We start from the raw sequence: 18,797 nt of genomic DNA, 5'->3' as shown, positions 1-18,797 counted from the left end.
CTTGACAGAAGATAATGACACGGAGAAACTCAGACCACAAACAATATTGACTTTAATGTCTTTTATTACTTAAGCTGCTATTTTCTTAGAATACATTTTTCATTAATAGATAGCTATTCACACAGTACACACACTTACCTCCTTACACAGTTCCCTCTCTCTCCCTTTCTGTCTCACATACACACTCCCACACCCCCCCATATACTCATAGGAACATGGTCAGAATAATGGCTGAGAGACAAACCCCAGCTATTTATTCAACAGCTGTGCAACAGTAGCTTTTAGGTCAGTGTTCAGAAAATTCCTAAAGGAATCATTCCTTTCACCAAATATACATGTATATGTATATGTATACATACATATACCTAAATTTCTATATAATCTTCTAGTCTTTGTATATAACAGCTATTCCTCCTTGGCTGTGCTCTGAGCTGTTCAACCTGCTGTTGACACCAGTGTCTGCTGGTCTTGTGTTCTGAATTTATCAATTCATGTGGCTTCAACAGTACCACTGGTCTCTGGAGTGTATCAGTTGTTGGAAGATTTTCTCATGATACCTCTAACCATGCAGTTTTTAGTTCTTCCACCTGCTGTTTTCTGGTAACTATTTCTTCACCTACACCCTATGCAAAATCACACGGAACAATTTTTATGGTGCAGTGATGATAATTTTTGCAAGAAGATCTTGTGCTAGAACAATGAGCATGAAAGAATACTCGGATCTTTTTTGTAATCTTCCTTCCCACTCCTTTGTCTTCCTTTAAATGTATTTTCTTTCAGTACCAGATTACAGTACCAGATACAATGGGGGTTTTTCTGTATTTCTCCTGTATGAGTAGGATTCACTCACCCACTCCTAATGTAATTACAAAAGGAAAACAGAATTAAAATATTAGCAATAATCAATCACTAGCACTGAAGGAAGAAACTATGCAAACATTGTGAGCAGCAGTAGAAAGTTGATTATTGACTGATTTGCATCCCTAGCTAGTATCACCATATGAAATCATTTCCTTAACCTAGAACTGAGTTATTTTCAATCTCACTCTTTCTGAATCTTTATTTGATACCTAGAGAAAACAGTCCTGAAGAACAGATATACAATCATGCTGTAGTAAAGCTTTTCACCCCAGAATAATTCCTGCTGGAAGTCTATCCTGTGAAGCTTATCTGGGAAAAGGCTTCCTCCAGTTTCTGAAATGCACTTCTGCAAAGTAATTTCCTGTCATCTGTAACACATCCTGAATCTTTACTTGAAGCACGTAGTAATGTAGACACTGTGACTGTGACTGTGTTAACAATGCTTCTTACTTCAGGCTAGATGCTCCTTTACTGGGATTTTAGCTGTGACCCTGAAGAGATTCTAGTATGGACTGCAACTTGTAACCAATCTCATAGAACATTATTTTGTTAATCATCACCACAGAACTCCAAAGACACACTATTATACATTTATGGAAAGTCAACCCTGAAAAACAATTATTCTTAATTTTTCCATTTGTGTTCATTGGCTTTATTACTGTTTCACAATTTTAAAGACTTTTATCTATCATTGTCAATTAACCCACATCACAGCATGTTTTGACAACAACTTGGAACCATGGTTCCTTTTCTCCCCAGTGAATTTCCATGTCTCGCTTTCTCCATGTATGAGGTGTAAAGACATCATTGCCTGCAGCACTACAGGGGGTAGTGCTCTCTTTCCTCCACCCTACAGAAGGCTGTTGCAAGTCAATATGAACATACAAGAACATGTGTTTGACCCTATCTCCAGCATAGCCAGCATCAGCAGCCCCATGCTTTTCTGTGTATGTTTGGGGAGGGGGGCTACAGAAATATATGCAAACTTTCTGATGAAATTAAGGCCTTGGATACAGAACTATGAAGAATGTACAGAAGGTTCATGGCTTCCCATTCAGTATTGAAGGTGCAGGAGCAGGCCATCCCCATGTACCAAAAGACAAGTTGGCAGGGAAGAAGAATGGCCTGGCTGAACAGAGAGCTTTGTCTGGAACTCAGAAAAAAAAAGAGAGTTTATGACCTTTGGAAGAAGGGTCAGCAACTCAGGAGGACTACAAGGATGTCATGAGGTTATGCAAGGAGAAAATTAGAAGGGCCAAAGCCCTTCTAGAACTTAATCTGACTAGTGCCATAAAAGACAATAAAAAATGTTTCTATAAATACATTAGCAACAAAAGGAGGACTAAGGAGAATCTTCATCCTTTATTGGATGCAGGGGGAAATATAATGACAAAGGATGAGGAAAAGGCTGAGGTACTTAATGACTTCTTTGCCTCAGTCATTAATAGTAAGACCAATTGTTCTCCAGGCACCCAGCCCCCTGAGCTGGAAGGCAGAGATGGGGAGCAGAATGAAGCACACATACTCCAAGGAGAAATGGTTACTGACCTGCTACACCACTTAGATACACACAAGTCTATGGGACTGGATGGGAGCCATACAAGGGTGCAGAGGGAGCTGGTGGATGTGATCACTGAGCCACCTTCAATCATTTATCAGCAGTCCTGGCTAGCTGGGGAGGTCCCAGCTGACTGGAATCTAGCAAATATGACACCCATCTACAAGAAGGTCCAGAAGAAGGATCCGGGGACCTACAGGCCTGTCAGACTGACTTCAGTTCCAGGGAATGTTATGGAGAAGATAATCTTGAATGCCATTATGTGACACATGCAGCACAGCCAGGTGATCAGGCCCACTCAGCCTGGGTTTACGAAAGGCAGGTCCTGCCTGACTAACCTGATCTCCTTCTATGACAAGGTGACCCACATAGTGGATGAGGGAAAGGTGTGGATATTGTTTACCTGAACTTTAATAAAGCTTTTGACACCATTTCCCACAGCATTCTCCTGGAGAATTGGGCTGCTCAAGGCTTGGACAGGTGTACTCCTTGCTGGGTACGAAACTGGCTGGATGGCCGGGCCCAAAGAGTTGTGGCGAATGGAGTTAAATCCAGCTGGTGGCCGGTCATGAGTGGTGTCCCCCAGGGCTCAGTATTGGGGCCAGTTCTGTTTAATACCTTTATCAATGATCTGGATGAGGGGATCGTGTGCATGCTCAGTAAGTTTGCAGATGACACCAAGTTGAGTGGGAGTGTTGATCTGCTTGAGAAAGACTCTACAGAGGGATCTGGACAGTCTGGATGAATGGACTGAGGCCAATTGTATGAGGTTCAACAAGGCTCAGTGTTGGGTCGTGCACTTGGGTCACAACAACCCCATGCAACGCTGCAGCCTTGGGGAAGATTGGCTGGAAAGAGAGCTGGGGGAAAAAGAGCTGGCAGAAAAGGAGCTGGGGATATTGGTTCACAGCCGTCTGAATATGAGGCAGAAGCGTGCCCAGGTGGCCAAGAAGGCCAATGGCATCCTGGCTTGTATCAGCAATAGCGTGGCCAGCAGGACTAGGAAGTAATTGTCCCCCTGTACTTGGCACTGGTGAGGTCGCACCTCAGATACTGTGTTCAGTTTTGGGCCCCTCACTACAAGAAAGATGTTGAGGTGCTGGAGGGCATCCAAAGAAGAACAACAAAGCTGGTGAAGGGTCTAGAGAGCAAGTCTTATGAGAATCAGCTGAGAGAACTGGGATTGTTTATCCTCGAGAAGAGGAGGCTGAGGGGAGACCTCATCACCCTCTACAACTACCTGAAAGGAGGTTGGGTGGGTGTCGGTCTCTTTTCCCAAGTAGCAAGTGATAGCAGAAGAGGAAATGGCCTCAAGTTGTGCAGGGGAAGCTTTAGACTGGATATTAGGAAAAATGTTTTCACTGAGAGGGTTGTCAAGCATTGGAACAGGCTGTGGTTGAGTCACCATCCCTGGAGGTATTTAAAAGACATGTAGACATAGTGCTTAGAGACATGGTTTAGTGGTGGACTTGGCAGTGCTAGGTTAACAGTTGGACTTGATGATCTTAAAGGTCTTTTCCACGTCACCATAAGATTCTATGATGCACACAGCTCACCAAAAATGGAGGTTATGGGCTACACATAGCAGTGCTGTCAACTCTTCCATTCCCCACAAACCAGGAGAAAAAGTTCCTGAGGAGTATTTCCTTTTATATTGTATTCAAGACTGCTGGCAGCTGTGGTAGGGGTTGGTCGTATTAATGATCTTTCCTGTCCCCACTCAATATTCAGCAAGATGTCTGTCTGGCAAGCTACTTCAAGGGATTTGGGGTGTTTCATGGGAATTTCCTGGTGTTTTCTGGCATGCATATACCATCACATCATACATGTACCTGAAGGAGAAGTTAGAGTCTTTTGGGGCACAGCTATCTCCCCAATGGCCTTCAGGAGACACAGAAAAGGCCTCCAGGACCACCATCCAACTGGCAATGGTTTTGTGCACTTCTTGGCCTGTACTGAGGTTCACATTCTTGTGGAAATAAATGCTTCTGTACCCTGAGCCAACCTCTGGATGTTCAAATGTGAGTTGCCAAGATCGCCTTTTAGTACACTCCTTCACGTGTCTTTGAACAGCTTGAGGGATGTGATGGTGTTTCCTGGCCTTAGCCACCCTTAATGGCTTTGGGGTTGTCACGGTCCACTTGGTGGATTTGTGATGGTTCATTTGCTACAATCTCGAAAGTGCAAAGTTAAGGTGACCAACACCAAAGGGGATAGCAGTAATCAAACAGTGAAACTTTATTGTGTTGCCTGTGAAGCGGCATGCGATAGTTAGAGATGGGTGAAAGAAAGGAGAAAAGTAAAGTTAAGTTTAGAGAGAGGAGGGAGAGAGGTTATAGCTACCACCGCTGATCTCACAACGTCCTAACGGTCCCGGGTCCAGCAGATGCTGTGTCGTCGATTGCGTGGTCCTTGGTGGGGAAGCTTCCAATTTTCGTTGTCCAGAAGTCATCTTTTATGCTTAGTAACACACCTTGCTCCACCTCTGCCTCAGGGGTCTCTGCCCTTCTCAGAATTCAATTATCATATCTCCGCCCTTCTCGAGCGAGTCCACTGCGTGTGCGCAGGGGGGAGTGTCCGAGGTGTGGTCAGTCTTGGAGGTGGGTAACCTTCAACCAGGAGGTGTGTTTTGGTATTATAATGAAGCAAAGTTCGTCTAATGTTCATGATTTCTTCATCGATGTTATGGCAGCAGTTGCGATCCATCTTTTTTGACAATGACTATGCAATTATCTCTAACAGCTCCGGCTAGGCCCAGGTACCGAACAATAACACAGCACTCTTTGTACTACACAGCTCAGGCACTGAAGAACAGCACTGCACTGCCTGCACCACACGGTTCAGTGCTCAGGAGAACAGCACAGCACTGGCTGTGCCACACAGTTCTGCATTCAGGAGCCTTTGCACCACATTCCACTCCAGGGATCGGCAACTGCACTCCAAACAGGCCATTGTCGGGTACCTCACTGTCCATGTCCCTGATGACAATGTTGAGACAATGCTGATCTTCTGACTGACTCTTACAGGGGTGGCAGAAGTGAGGGATCTAGAACCCCTGTTGTCAAGTGTTCTCTGAAATTTTTAAACATTTGGGGGTATGATATGCCACAGCCTGGCGCTTTTGGGTACTGCTAGCTCTTCCACCATAACCGAGTAGCTCAGGAAGAAAGTCCAAGGCCACTGGCTGCCTCATGCTTGCTGGCTTTTTGGAGCACAGCTGTTCCTGGGCCAGTATCCTTTGTTCCTTCGGAAGGAAGTTTATATCCATGAGGTGCCACCCCTCCCCTGGGATTTTTGGGCACAGCTGATGCCACTGCATCCCCAGGAGGTCCACAGTAGTGTTTTGATTTCAGCAATTGACTGACACGTATTTTTGTGCTTTTGCTGATTTTCTTACATTTCAGGGTGTTTTGTAGCCTAATTTCTAGTGTGTCACCATGGATGCAGATGGAGATGTTCATGGTTTCTTTCACCCTTTAAGCCTCTCTGCCTCTTTATGGAGGGTCATAAGTCAAATCTGAGATCTACTGAAGAAGTGATTGTTTTTTTCAAGTATTTGTGACATGTTTCCTAACAATAACATTTTAGAAGTTCAATATTGTGTGCTCATTCAGAGTTTCCATACTGTAAGTAGTAAATCTCAGAACTATTTTTTTAACCTTTTTAAGGATCAACATTCCTGAGACACAACTAAGTTCACAGGCTATGTATATTTCAGATTAATAAGTAAAAATCTGTTAAGGATATCTGGCTAATGGCTATGCAAATACACAGAAAGCAATCAGAAAAGCAGTGACAAATCAAGCCAACCTAATCTCTCTGAATCAGCTCCTCCTAAAACCATTGAAGATGACTAATTTAGCAGTTGCCCCTGTTGTAAAACAGTCAGTGATGATTCAATTCTCTTTGGAATGCAATGCAAATGAAGGCAGACTACTACATAAAGGAGTACAGAAGCTAAAATGGGGGCTTGGGGGAAGATGAGAATTTGGGGATTAAACAGTGGAATTTTGGGAATGTAGAGGATGAATTATGGGATGTTTACAGGGAATGGGAAGGATCATGTTATGAAGGAAAATAGAGAAATGGGAGAAGAGGAGTAGAAAAATGCCATTGCACATAAGCAGTAAACTTGTCTGGCCAGTCCCCGCACCTGATCACTAGAGACTGTCCTGTCTTCATATTAAATTCTAACTGCTTTCATGTGAACATGCTCTCTATTTCTTCTCTGTGTGTGGTGTGCTAGCAAACTTAAAGCTGTCCTCGCTGGTGAGTAGAGTAAGAAGTTTAGGAGCTAGGTACTGGAGAATCTGAGGGTTCAGAGGTCAGCTACTGGAGAGACCTGATCCACTGGTTTTTACCTGTGCCTTCAAATTCAGGGATGAAAGATTTAAATATTTAGAGAAAAAGTTTATAAACCTTATCTTACAAAAAGGGACAAACACAGGCATTAATTCATCACCTCCTTCCTGTTGAAACTTGAAAGAATCATTTTGATCTTGAGAATTGAGATCCTGGCATTTAATTAAAAACTAGAGGTGACCTCACAGCCTCTGAAGCAAAGGTCATAGCATACTGCACCATCACTAATTCAACTTTTCAGAGGCCATTGGATCTGTTGTTCTGTCGTTAGTTGACTGCATATTCATCATGAAAACCTGGACAGTTACCTCAAGTTAATTTTACTGTACATGGCTTGAATATATAGTGATTTCATGACTACTTGGAATTAATTAAAAACTGGAGAGAAAAAAAGTAACAGAGGATCATATTAAAAGATTTTTTAAATTATTATTTTAAGGAAAAATAGTACAGAAAGAAATAATAGACACAAAAAGAAACCACCAAAGTTTCCATGTATCATTAAAATGTCTCAGAGAAAGTGCACTGAAAACATCTGCCTTAGACCACAATTCAAAGAAGTCACTAAAACTTTCAGTTTGTTTAGCTCTTCAGGACAGAGACATTCAACGGATCATAAGATCAAAATACAGTTTATTCTGAAACTGAATGACATCTTAACTTTTCTTAAAATATAAATTGTATTGGCTTGCACTTGAGCCCTCCCTAAAAACAAATATATATATATTTTTTTTAAAGTACACTTTCCTCAAGTCATACTTTTGTTGGAAAATTTCTGACCACCACTTCTCTAAAAGCATTTGGGCCCACAAGAGAGTAACAAAATGTATGACTAGCTTTTGGAAGTTTTTGAAAAATACATTCATTAAGATTCACAAAGGTGAACTACTACTCCAGGTTACTTAATTTCAGGTGTTTGTTTAAACCATTGTCAGTTTGAGATACAGAGATTAATCCTTCTCAAAACTCAGGTTTAACTTAACCACAGGATACATCTCGTTTCTCTGAAACTCAAAATCCCTCCAACACAGCCCAAGTAAGGAAGAAAGTGGTTTCCTTCCTAACTGCTTTTTTTCCTTCAGACACCCCCATTTTTACCTTAGCATTAAGTGTATTAGCTCCATCTCTTAGCTCCATCTATGTTCTGTTTCAAGATAACAGCAGTTCAAAGACATATATATAGCCCCAAAACAAGTTTTGAAGCAGCCCGTATTAACTTTGGACCACAAGACATGTGTTTGTGTGTGTGCATGCTTATCTTCCTCACCTGCTTGTAGATGTATGGGACTGAAGGTCTTAAGATCTGGAGGAAGAGGCTTTTAGAAACGTGTACGGCCTTCTGTACAAAAGGGTTCATATTCTGATTAAATTCATTTAATAGCACTGTAGGACAAATATTTAAGAATTTGTTTTCACCTGTAAGCCTAGTAGCTTGAAAGCTTACCAGAAGCCCTTACCGATGCCACTGTCTGGTAAGCAGAGAGTACAGCAGCTCTTCCCAAACGCAGCAGAGCAACAGTTGACACGGTGTTGGGGCAGTAGCTCCTTCACCCTCACCTACCTTTAGCATGCTAGAGAGGCTGACAGGGTTAAGCAGCCGAGGGGCAGCAAAAGCAGCTGCAGGAGGACAATCACTGGAATGCTGTCTGGCTGTGCTAGGTGGAGACCGAAAAATCACAGATAAAAATTTGCTGCACTCTGCCAATTTTAATTGGAAATCTGTGTGCCCCTGGAGTGAAAAGCATGGAAAACAGAGCTCTATAGGGATACAGTGCCTGGCACTTGAGGGGAAACGCTGCATCAGCATGTGGTAGAGAGAATTAAACAATCAGGCAAGAGCTGTTTGCCTCTTAGTTATGTTGCAGTGAGTGACACATTTTAAAATTCTAAGTTTTAATGTGCAGCAACCATAAAGGTATAAATTTCACATAGATACAAAAGAATTGCATGCAGAGGGACTGGAGGTAAAGATTACTGCTGCAAGCTGAAATCAAGTGATAGGAGTGTCTTGTGGGATACATGCTGGTTTATCAGCTCAGATACAGCATTTCTGTCACAAAAGCTCGTATTGGGTGAATTTGCATGAATGAGCAGTGCCTATGCACATGAATGGAAAAATAGTAACCAGAAATCAGATTAAAGAAAGGATGGGTACGTGCTGAAAGGCAGCGTGTAAAAATCTGCCAAGAATACATAAGGTCTGGAGACTCTCAGTCCTGTGGATCTACAAGAACAGAAAAACTCAGAACATCAAGAATCTCAAGTCTGTCAGGGCCACCAGCACACAATGATACCAACAGTGAGTTGTATAACTTAGACCACATCCTAGGATGCAGTGACTTCTGTGTACAAAGATAACAGAATTATATACACACCTGTTGAAAAATGGGCCCTAAAGGACCTTTCTGAGCTCACTCAGGAGCCCCTGGCATGACAGTCCTTTGCTTTTGGAATGGACTTCCAAGCTCTTGCTCTAAACAGGTAAGTGTCTGAGTGTCTGAGTGTGAGGCAATAATTGAGCATACTCTGTGAATAGTTATCTCCTATTAATAATAACAACTTGATTCTGTTTACAGTTTAACTAATAAAAGGTGATCTAATAAACACTGATTGTGATCTTTTTCTCCCGACTTGAACACCTATCAGGAAAATTTACAATTCTACCCATGAAACCATCCTGTCCTTGCTTGACTCTTTGGGATTAGCACAGGATCATCAGTGGTTGCCTGCCTGAGTCCCATCTGTAACTCACTTAATTAATAAATATTCCATTAATACTGCTCATTCTCCCTTCACGGACCAGCCTCCCTTGCATTTTGTTGGTCATGGTGTAGGCAAATCTGAGATTTTGCATGTCCACAGGGGAGAGTCCATTGTCACGTATCAGGTGAAAAAGCTACATAGCTGCTATGGAGTAAGGTCTTTTTGTCTACTCTACAGCAATCTTCTCTTGTTCGTCTTCATATTCTATATAGTTCTAGGAAACAGAGGATGCGGTAGTCCTACCACATCTTGAACTATGTATTCTCTGTGTTTTTACAGCAAAAGTATAATTTATACAGAAGGTCTGTTGTGGTAATTCCTGAATTATGGGGCAAGGAATTTAAGGGGATCACATCAGTCATCAGGTCTACACTTGTGTTAACTGAAGAAAACATGCCCAGTAATTCCTTTCAGTGATTATGGCCTTGGTCATTACTAGAAAAGTTTCTTTCTGTTACCATTTTTACTGGAAGTTATTCCAGTCCCTCATTTTTTCTGATTGTTAGAAGCCTCCTTGTGACATTCAGTTTTACATGTCTTCACAGCAACTTTATACTTTTCTTCACATTATACAGTCCTTGTTCTGGTTAGTGTTCTGTCTGAAAATACTTAGAAGCAGAAGTTTGTTTTGTTAGACTGACATTTTTTGTTGGTATCTTCATAACCCTTTGACTGTAAAACAGGTTTTGTATTCCTCTGATCATCCTTGAAGTCTTTCTTTGTATTGTTCAACTCTAGTACATCATTTGGGTTATACATGAGCAAAATTGTTTACTGTAAAAAATACTCTGCAATCTTAATAATCCTCTATCTGTACTGTAAATTCTCAACTGATACAGCCTAGAATTGCATTTGCCTTTTTTTTATAATTATATGGCCCCTGTTCATTGATTACAGAATTATAAGATCTAGGCATTTTTCTTCCTTTTCTGTTACAATGTGTTTCAGCCAGCCACCTTACCCTCATCCTCCGGTTATCTCATTCCTCCTTGGTACTGTTGAGGCATCCTAACATCACATCACCAGCTCAGATTACTCTTTCCACTGTGTAAAGGGAACACCATGCTGGTTTGAAAAGACTGTCTTGACCATTTTATCTTCCAAAAAATATTCTTCTATATGGAATGGGAACAGGTCTCCTTTAAAAATATTTCTCCAGAAGAACAATCTGGGAGATAACACAAAGGACTGTTGGTATCACAAGTGTGTCTTCTTCATGAGAAGAAGAAAAGGAACCAGACCCTGATAACAGAAAAGATTTTCAGTCAAGCCCAAAAAATCAAGTCCTAAAATTCATAGTGGAACAGAGTTTTGATAGGATTAGTGTTGCAGCAGAACTGGGGTATGACACAACCCTGAAAAGAGATGTAAAACCTGAAATTAGGAATAGACAAAAAACACAATACAGACAATTGCAGGGGAAAAAAAAAAGAAAAAAAAAAAAGAAAAAGAGCCTTAAGGGAAAAGGGGAAATATAGCTCATTGTAAAAGAAGGAACTACTAAAGAATCAAAGGGTTCTCTGTAATAGACAGAACAGAGAATGTCTTGAATATTTAAAGCATGTCTTCCACCTCTGCTATACATACCAGCAGAAATAACAGACATCATATTAAATCCAACATAGCTTTCTGTATCCCTGATTCAAATAAACCAAATTTTTTGAACAGAAAGTGAGATTTGGAAGAACTAGGAGGAAAGATACACTGTACATTTAAAGATCTGTCACAAGATACTTCTAAGAAAGGAAGGAATTAAATGAGATTCACTATTTGTTTAAGAAAGCAAACATAAGATGGAGGTGGAACTTTCCTTTCAAAAGTCTCTTTACCATCAAGAAAAGAAAAAAAAAAACAACAATGACAACACAAAAGAAAAGTTAAAAAAAAGAAGCATTCCAATTCTGAGAAACTGAAAGTATCAGAAAGTAGTCCAGATGTACAGGTTGAGTCTGATACATAGGAAAAAGTAGAAGAGTATAAGGTGAAGTAACAAATCAGAATTGAAAGCCAGAAAAAGATCAGGGACTGATCTGAATGAGATCAAAAAACAGTATCAAAGGAAGAGAAGAAATGAAGGCTTGAAGGGGGAAAATATGACAAGAAAAACCAGAAGTAATCTGAAATATAAAGAAGACTCAGGTGATGGAGGGAGATTCTAAGGCTAAATGCAAAAGTGAAGTCATAAAAATTACCTAAAAGGGAAACTAACACAAAAGTGAATACATAAAAATTACCTAAAAGGGAAACTCAGTAGAATGAATCTTGAAACATAGCTCTGTGCTCTTCCTTCTATTAGGGTGTTGTCAAACGAAGGAACTCGACAGAAGCAAGGCTGACAAAGCACCATGCCTCGAGGTCCAATCAACAGCAAGACTCATCATGTAGTCACAAAATGACATACACATATATAGTACACGTACACACATAAACACAGCTGGCCACAGAACATCACAGACAGAAACATTGAGCACTCGTGCAAACAGGAACAGCACCAATGACCTCATCCTATGGCCCTCCCTGGCTCATCAGGAGGAAGATCTGTTATTGTGAAACATATATATATACACTATGGATCCCACCAGTAACTGGGCTGAGACAAGCAGTCTGTCCAGCAGCTGGTCCTGGGATCCCCATTGCTGACACCTGTGCATGCAAGCCTCCAAAGGACTATAGACCCCCTCCTGTTGCTCGTACAAAACCCCCTTACATATATACTTTTAAGTACTGATCACTCTCCTGTGGTGGTCATGGGAGCAGCATGGTCAGGGTATTATTCAGGTATTGAGCTATCCCCTATCTTTGAACAGCAGTTCACAGGTATCTGTTTTATCTGCTGGGAGGGCTGCACTCCAGGAGCAGAAGACTCTAGAGATGCTGGAAGATTCCTTCTAAGGGGCCTGTAGGTTTGTGTGGATCCAGTGACATGTTTCTTGCAGCCTCACTCCTCAGGGAGGGCAGCTGCAGTCTCAGAGGTAATGCAGGATGCCCATACAGTCTTGGTTGGACCCATGGGCATTACATTCCTCTTCTCTTGGTATCTCAGTGGTGCTGCTGAGTTGTTCTTCGGTTCTGCAAGCTGGTGTAGGAGTTTTGCTGCTCCAATCCATAGGTAAACAAATTCCTTTCACTTTCACAGATCATTGAGTGCCAAGAGAGTAAGTACAAAACAAATAATGAAGGAAGGCTGTTCAGATGAGACAGTTCTAACCCTGCCAACCTTAACATGTCTTCAGAATCCATGGGAAAGTTGTCTGCAGTGTCCTTGGTTGAAATGTTTTTCACCACAACTAGCACAAAATGTCCTTCAAGGTACTCACGTGGCCTGTTGGCAATGACCTTGTGAGACACTATTTTGTCACAGGTGACCCTAAATATACTGTTTCAGAAGTGGTTGTGGCCAAAATATAAATTTAGCAGGCTACCCCAGGAAACCTCCTAGAGGATTTAAGAGGCTATATTGCAGGCAACTGTCTTCCAGGGAGTTTATTAACTGCCCCTGCAAGTGCCTTGTAGTTCATTTTGAGGCAGGCTGTGGCAAAAAGCACAATGAGTGAAGCTGTCCCAGACAACCTCCCAGAAGATGCTGAGATCTGTATTAAGGTTGGCAGTGACCAAAATCACATTTTTGTGTCTGCTTATTTTCTACAAGCACACATTATTTCTTCTTTTTTCCATTGATCATAGCAAATATTAGCCCCAAGCCCTGGAGATAATCAGAAAGTTTCTAATGAAGCCAACTAATCGTCTGGAAAAATAATGATTAAGAAACTCTTTTGCAGTAAATATAAAGATCCAAATATTTAGCTTATGCATATCTTGTACCACACACATCTTGAGATCTTGAACCCTACCCATCCACTTTTCATTGGTGCTCCCTAAGTCTTCTTATATTATCACCTTAATGCTGGTGTTGGTTTGTGTATCAGCCCTCTATCAGAGACAAGAAGTGTTGCTTCACAAAAGTGGGCTATGGCCAGAAGATAACAAAAGGCCTAGAAATTCTTGGCCATGATGATTCATTTTTTGTCACCAGCTAGTAAAGGCCCATAGGTTCTTATGTGTTTTGTGTCAGGTTAGCAGATTTTTCTGGATGCTTATTGTGTTTTTTCCCCTTTAAGAAAATAGGCAAAATGGTCATTCTAATAAAGTTCTGGGTTTTTCTTTAAGGGAATTTCTGTAGGATTTTCTGCTGTGCCTGAGGATATTTTCCAACTGCCACTTGGTAACAGTGGTGGTAATTTCACACTTCTGTTTCCACCATAACGTCATGTGAACTCTGTTTTAGAAGTATTCTGTTCAGTTTCTTGAGCAAAATATCTGAGTCATTCTGCTGCTTGCTCCTTGATTTTCACAGAATCACAGAATCATTTAGGTTAGAAAAGACATTTATGATCATCAAGTCCAACTGTTAACCTAGCACTGCCAAGTCCACCACTAAACCATGTCTCTAAGCACTATGTCTACATGTCTTTTAAATACCTTCAGGGATGGTGACTCAACCACATCCTTGGACAGTCTGTTCCAATGCTTGACAACCCTCTCAGTGAAAATATTTTTCCTAATATCCAGTCTAAAGCTTCCCCTGCACAACTTGAGGCCATTTCCTCTTCTGCTATCACTTGCTACTTGGGAAAAGAGACCGACACCCACCCAACCTCCTTTCAGGTAGTTGTAGAGGGTGATGAGGTCTCCCCTCAGCCTCCTCTTCTCCAGGATAAACAATCCCAGTTCTCTCAGCTGATTCTCATAAGACTTGCTCTCTAGACCCTTCACCAGCTTTGTTGTTCTTCTTTGGATGCCCTCCAGCACCTCAACATCTTTCTTGTAGTGAGGGGCCCAAAACTGAACACAGTATCTGAGGTGCGACCTCACCAGTGCCAAGTACAGGGGGACAATTACTTCCTAGTCCTGCTGGCCACGCTATTGCTGATACAAGCCAGGATGCCATTGGCCTTCTTGGCCACCTGGGCACGCTTCTGCCTCATATTCAGACGGCTGTGAACCAATATCCCCAGCTCCTTTTCTGCCAGCTCTTTTTCCCCCAGCTCTCTTTCCAGCCAATCTTCCCCAAGGCTGCAGCGTTGCATGGGGTTGTTGTGACCCAAGTGCACGACCCAACACTGAGCCTTGTTGAACCTCATACAATTGGCCTCAGTCCATTCATCCAGACTGTCCAGATCCCTCTGTAGAGTCTTTCTCAAGCAGATCAACACTCCCACTCAACTTGGTGTCATCTGCAAACTTACTGAGCATGCACACGATCCCCTCATCCAGATCATTGATAAAGGTATTAAACAGAACTGGCCCCAATACTGAGCCCTGGGGGACACCACTCATGACCGGCCACCAGCTGGATTTAACTCCATTCGCCACAACTCTTTGGGCCCGGCCATCCAGCCAGTTTCGTACCCAGCAAGGAGTACACCTGTCCAAGCCTTGAGCAGCCCAATTCTCCAGGGGAATGCTGTGGGAAATGGTGTCAAAAGCTTTATTAAAGTTCAGGTAAACAATATCCACACCTTTCCCTCATCCACTAAGTGGGTCACCTTGTCATAGAAGGAGATCAGGTTAGTCAGGCAGGACCTGCCTTTCGTAAACCTAGGCTGAGTGGGCCTGATCACCTGGCTGTGCTGCATGTGCCACATAATGGCATTCAAGATGAGCCATTCCATAAAATATAACATCATTTTACATGCAAGAAAATATGCATGCATTAGTACCAGTAGTGTCCTAACCTGCTTTGGCAACCTTCACAGATATATGAGAAGAGGGTCCTTTTGGTGTATTGCAGCAGTGGATAAGACCTCCAAGGAAATCAATGTGCATCTATCTTTCATATTTTCCTGTCTCTGCAGTGCTGCCATACCACTCCTCTTGTCAGCCTCTGTGATTGCATTGGACCATTCCATCAGTCCTTTGATCCCTGAACTGGTTTCTCTTGCTATTTCCTTCAGTGGACATCAGATTGGTTCTAATGAGGTTGCAGCTTGTCACAGGCAAAAAAGATGGCAACACTGACTTTTTTTCATCATGTTCCCACTTATCTTCTAGATACTATTGGCCTAAGATACTGCCTGAAGGAGCAGCTTTTCTCTCACGCCACTGCAAACCACAAAATGTGTGGATCTCAGCAAGGCAGCTGACGTGATTCCAGGTGCTGCAAGAGAGACCAGGCACTTTGCAGGGAGATGATGCCTCTCTGTGCTTTCTTTTCACCATATGTTGCCATCCCTGTGCCTTGAGCCCTAAGGCTCAACCCTAAGGCTATCTCCTTGCTTATGGCAAGACTGGCAACACCTCAGTGCTCCTCTGCAACAATAGTTGGGAAATTGCAAATGGCAGGCCTAGAGCTCACCTGTGCTTTTGAAAGGAAGTCCCTCTTCTGAATTACTGCTGAGACTGCCACTGGGTCTGCTGTGTGAAAGGTTCAGCAAGTTCTCATACTGATGTGCCTAGAGCTGAGGAAGATGATGGCATCTCTGTTGCTCCCTCATTACCAAAGATTCTGGCAGCTGGGGCCTCAGAAATGGTGTACATCTACATCCCTGTTTTAGCCTTCCTGAAAAGCCCCAAGGTAGAACTTGAAGCAGTTGTGACAGGAGGGCTTCTTGGTGTGCAGAGATCAAACCTTCCAGTGGTGAAGATGGAGACACCAAGCCTTTTGTGATCTGCAGATCTGCTGAGGTCCTGGATCTCCTGTCCCCATAGATTACCTGTTTCTACCTGCTGAACAGTAGTACCACAATACTACTGTGGTACCTTTCTTCTCTGAAGAACTCACCTACCCCTCCTCAGTCAAACTCTCTCCCTTCTTCACTTCCTTTCCTGGTCACTTATAAGCCAGTCACAGGCTGAAGGTTCTGTCTCTTCTTTCCTGGAAATAGGGATACTGACAGGAATCTTGCATTTGTCTTTAGAGTTCACCTGTCATAAATTGAGTACCTGTTTGGAAAAGATTCTCTGCCATCAGTTCATCCCTCTGGAGGTCCATCCCTGCCTTTTCAGAAGTATTCCCTGATACTTCCCACACTGTATTTTCACTGTTGGCCTTAGAAATACATGCCCTCTCCTCCACAAGGAATTGGTCATGACAGCAAAAATCTGTAACAGGGCAAAGAGGGGAAACTGAAAGTTTGAAACAAGGCCAGCTGATAGTAGGTCATCAAGTGGGTTTGGAGGACTAGGAATGACTTCAAGACTTATGAAGAAATACTGAAGTATATTTGCTTTAGGTTTAGTTTTCCCAATGTGAAGATATATTGCTGAAATCTTGGTGCTCTTTTTTTGACTTCATATGAGTGCCAGTACAGCTGAGGTACCCATTCCCATTCTCTCCCATCCCTCTAACTATGACTTCCTCTGCTTCACCTGTTTCTCAGAAGATGTTAACAAATGTTTTCCGTGTTTCCTTTCCCATCCTCTAAAAGGGACTATGCTGCACCCTTTGTTGCTTGCCATGCATTAATGTGCATACCTAGAATCCTGCAAATGCTCCTGTGTAGTCCAGGTGATCTGGCACAGAGCTTGCTAATGGGTCTTCTTAGTCATCTCCACTACAAGTGCTTCCTAACAGTTCTCCCACTAGACAGCTCTGTACTGACAGGTCTTGAAAACTCTTTTAGAAAGAAAATTTTTTGTAGACTACAAGGAAGGACATTTCTTGCTGACTTCCTACTCTATATACCTCATATTCTTGTGCACGGGAAGGGATCCCCCACGTTGCCACAGGAATGAATCCTAGCAGTGTCAAGAAGATCAGGGAGCTCTTCAGCTGCAGAGGAGATGGGAGGGACCCTGTGGATACCCCTACACTGCACAATAAGCAAGAAAACTCGAGCACTTTACCTCTGTCCATAGCTCAGGTGCTGGTTCAGTCTCTAGCTTTGCTTTGGCCCACTTCAAGAGAAATATGATATAGAGGGAATTAATCCTATGTGGTGTGGGTGAAAGTCAGTCTGTGCCACTAGACACCAGACCCAGGAATCAATCCCTGACCAACTTTTACTTAGCACTGTAGATAACATTTGTGCCGATTGCTTCAAAAATGAGATGAGCCTCTAACCACATCCTTTGTTGTTTGCTCCAGGAGATGAAAGCACCAGTATCTCCATGGTATTTGCTGTCTTAAGTGAGTCCATGTGAAAGCAGTTCCTACACACCCCTCAGCTGTGGAGTCCTGCCACATGAGTCTTCCAGCTACTCTTGCTGCACAACCCATGCTGTAAGAACATCCTTACGTATGGCAGTTCCCTATGCTACATTTCTTTGCAAATGCAAAGTGGTAGGACTGAGGAGCACCAGAAGACAGAACCCTCTCTTCTACCCTACTAATCCCTCACTATACCTATGATAAATGCTGGAGATTTCCTTATGGAACAGTGGGCTATTTACTGGGCTGCTCCCACCACGTATGTCCATTTTGCAGGAAAGTAAGTATCTCCTGTATATGGACAGATCCTGAGAACAACAAAGCTTTACTCAGTACTCCAAAAAGATTGGAGCCCTGCCCCATATCTACTTTTCTTCTTCCTTCCTTGCAAGCTGGAAAGCAATGGGCTCTGCCCATCTCTTAATTTTTGCTCATCCCAGTAAGGAGAACTGAATCAACACCATTTTTTTCTTGCAAAAGAACCAAGAAGTAATCCTGAGCTAGAGGGTACCCCTAGAGCTGACAACAGGAGCCCCAGGAAGAAGGTGATGCTTGGGGAGCAGTATGTCTTGAAACACCTACTTGGCAAACAAATAAACATCTGTCAACCAGTATCCTCAGACCCCATTTTCATTTCTGTGAAGAAATATATTTCATTCTGCTCTCAGAATGTGTAGTAGGGAAGTCATGGAATTAATTCTAATATGATGTTTCTCATGCAGCAGAGAAATTCTCTACTTAATTCCCACATTTTCATGCACTCTAACTATTGGCTGCAAAATTTCACAGTTTATTAGGGCTCATGTGAGGGTCTTCTACTTCTTTCAGATTCTAGACACCAACACTAGTTACATCTTCCTGTCCAAGGGTGTGTGCTAAGCGGTGTCCCTGCAACTTTGTATGCAATATGATTTTTAGTTGTAAAGTTTGTTCTCAATCACACAAAGGCTGAGTCTTGTCCCCAACACATTCTGTTGCATGCCTCCAGACCATAAGGGCTGTTTTTTGCCCATCTTCCCAGGCTTTTCTGAAAGAACTTTCACAAGCACACAAACCATCCATAAACTCATGTGAAGTCAAAAAAAGAGCACCAAGATTTCAGCA

The sequence above is a fragment of the Strix uralensis genome, chromosome 2, assembly GCF_047716275.1.
Source record: "Strix uralensis isolate ZFMK-TIS-50842 chromosome 2, bStrUra1, whole genome shotgun sequence".
In the NCBI taxonomy this organism is placed as follows: domain Eukaryota; kingdom Metazoa; phylum Chordata; class Aves; order Strigiformes; family Strigidae; genus Strix; species Strix uralensis.
This window is presented reverse-complemented; position numbering follows the sequence as displayed.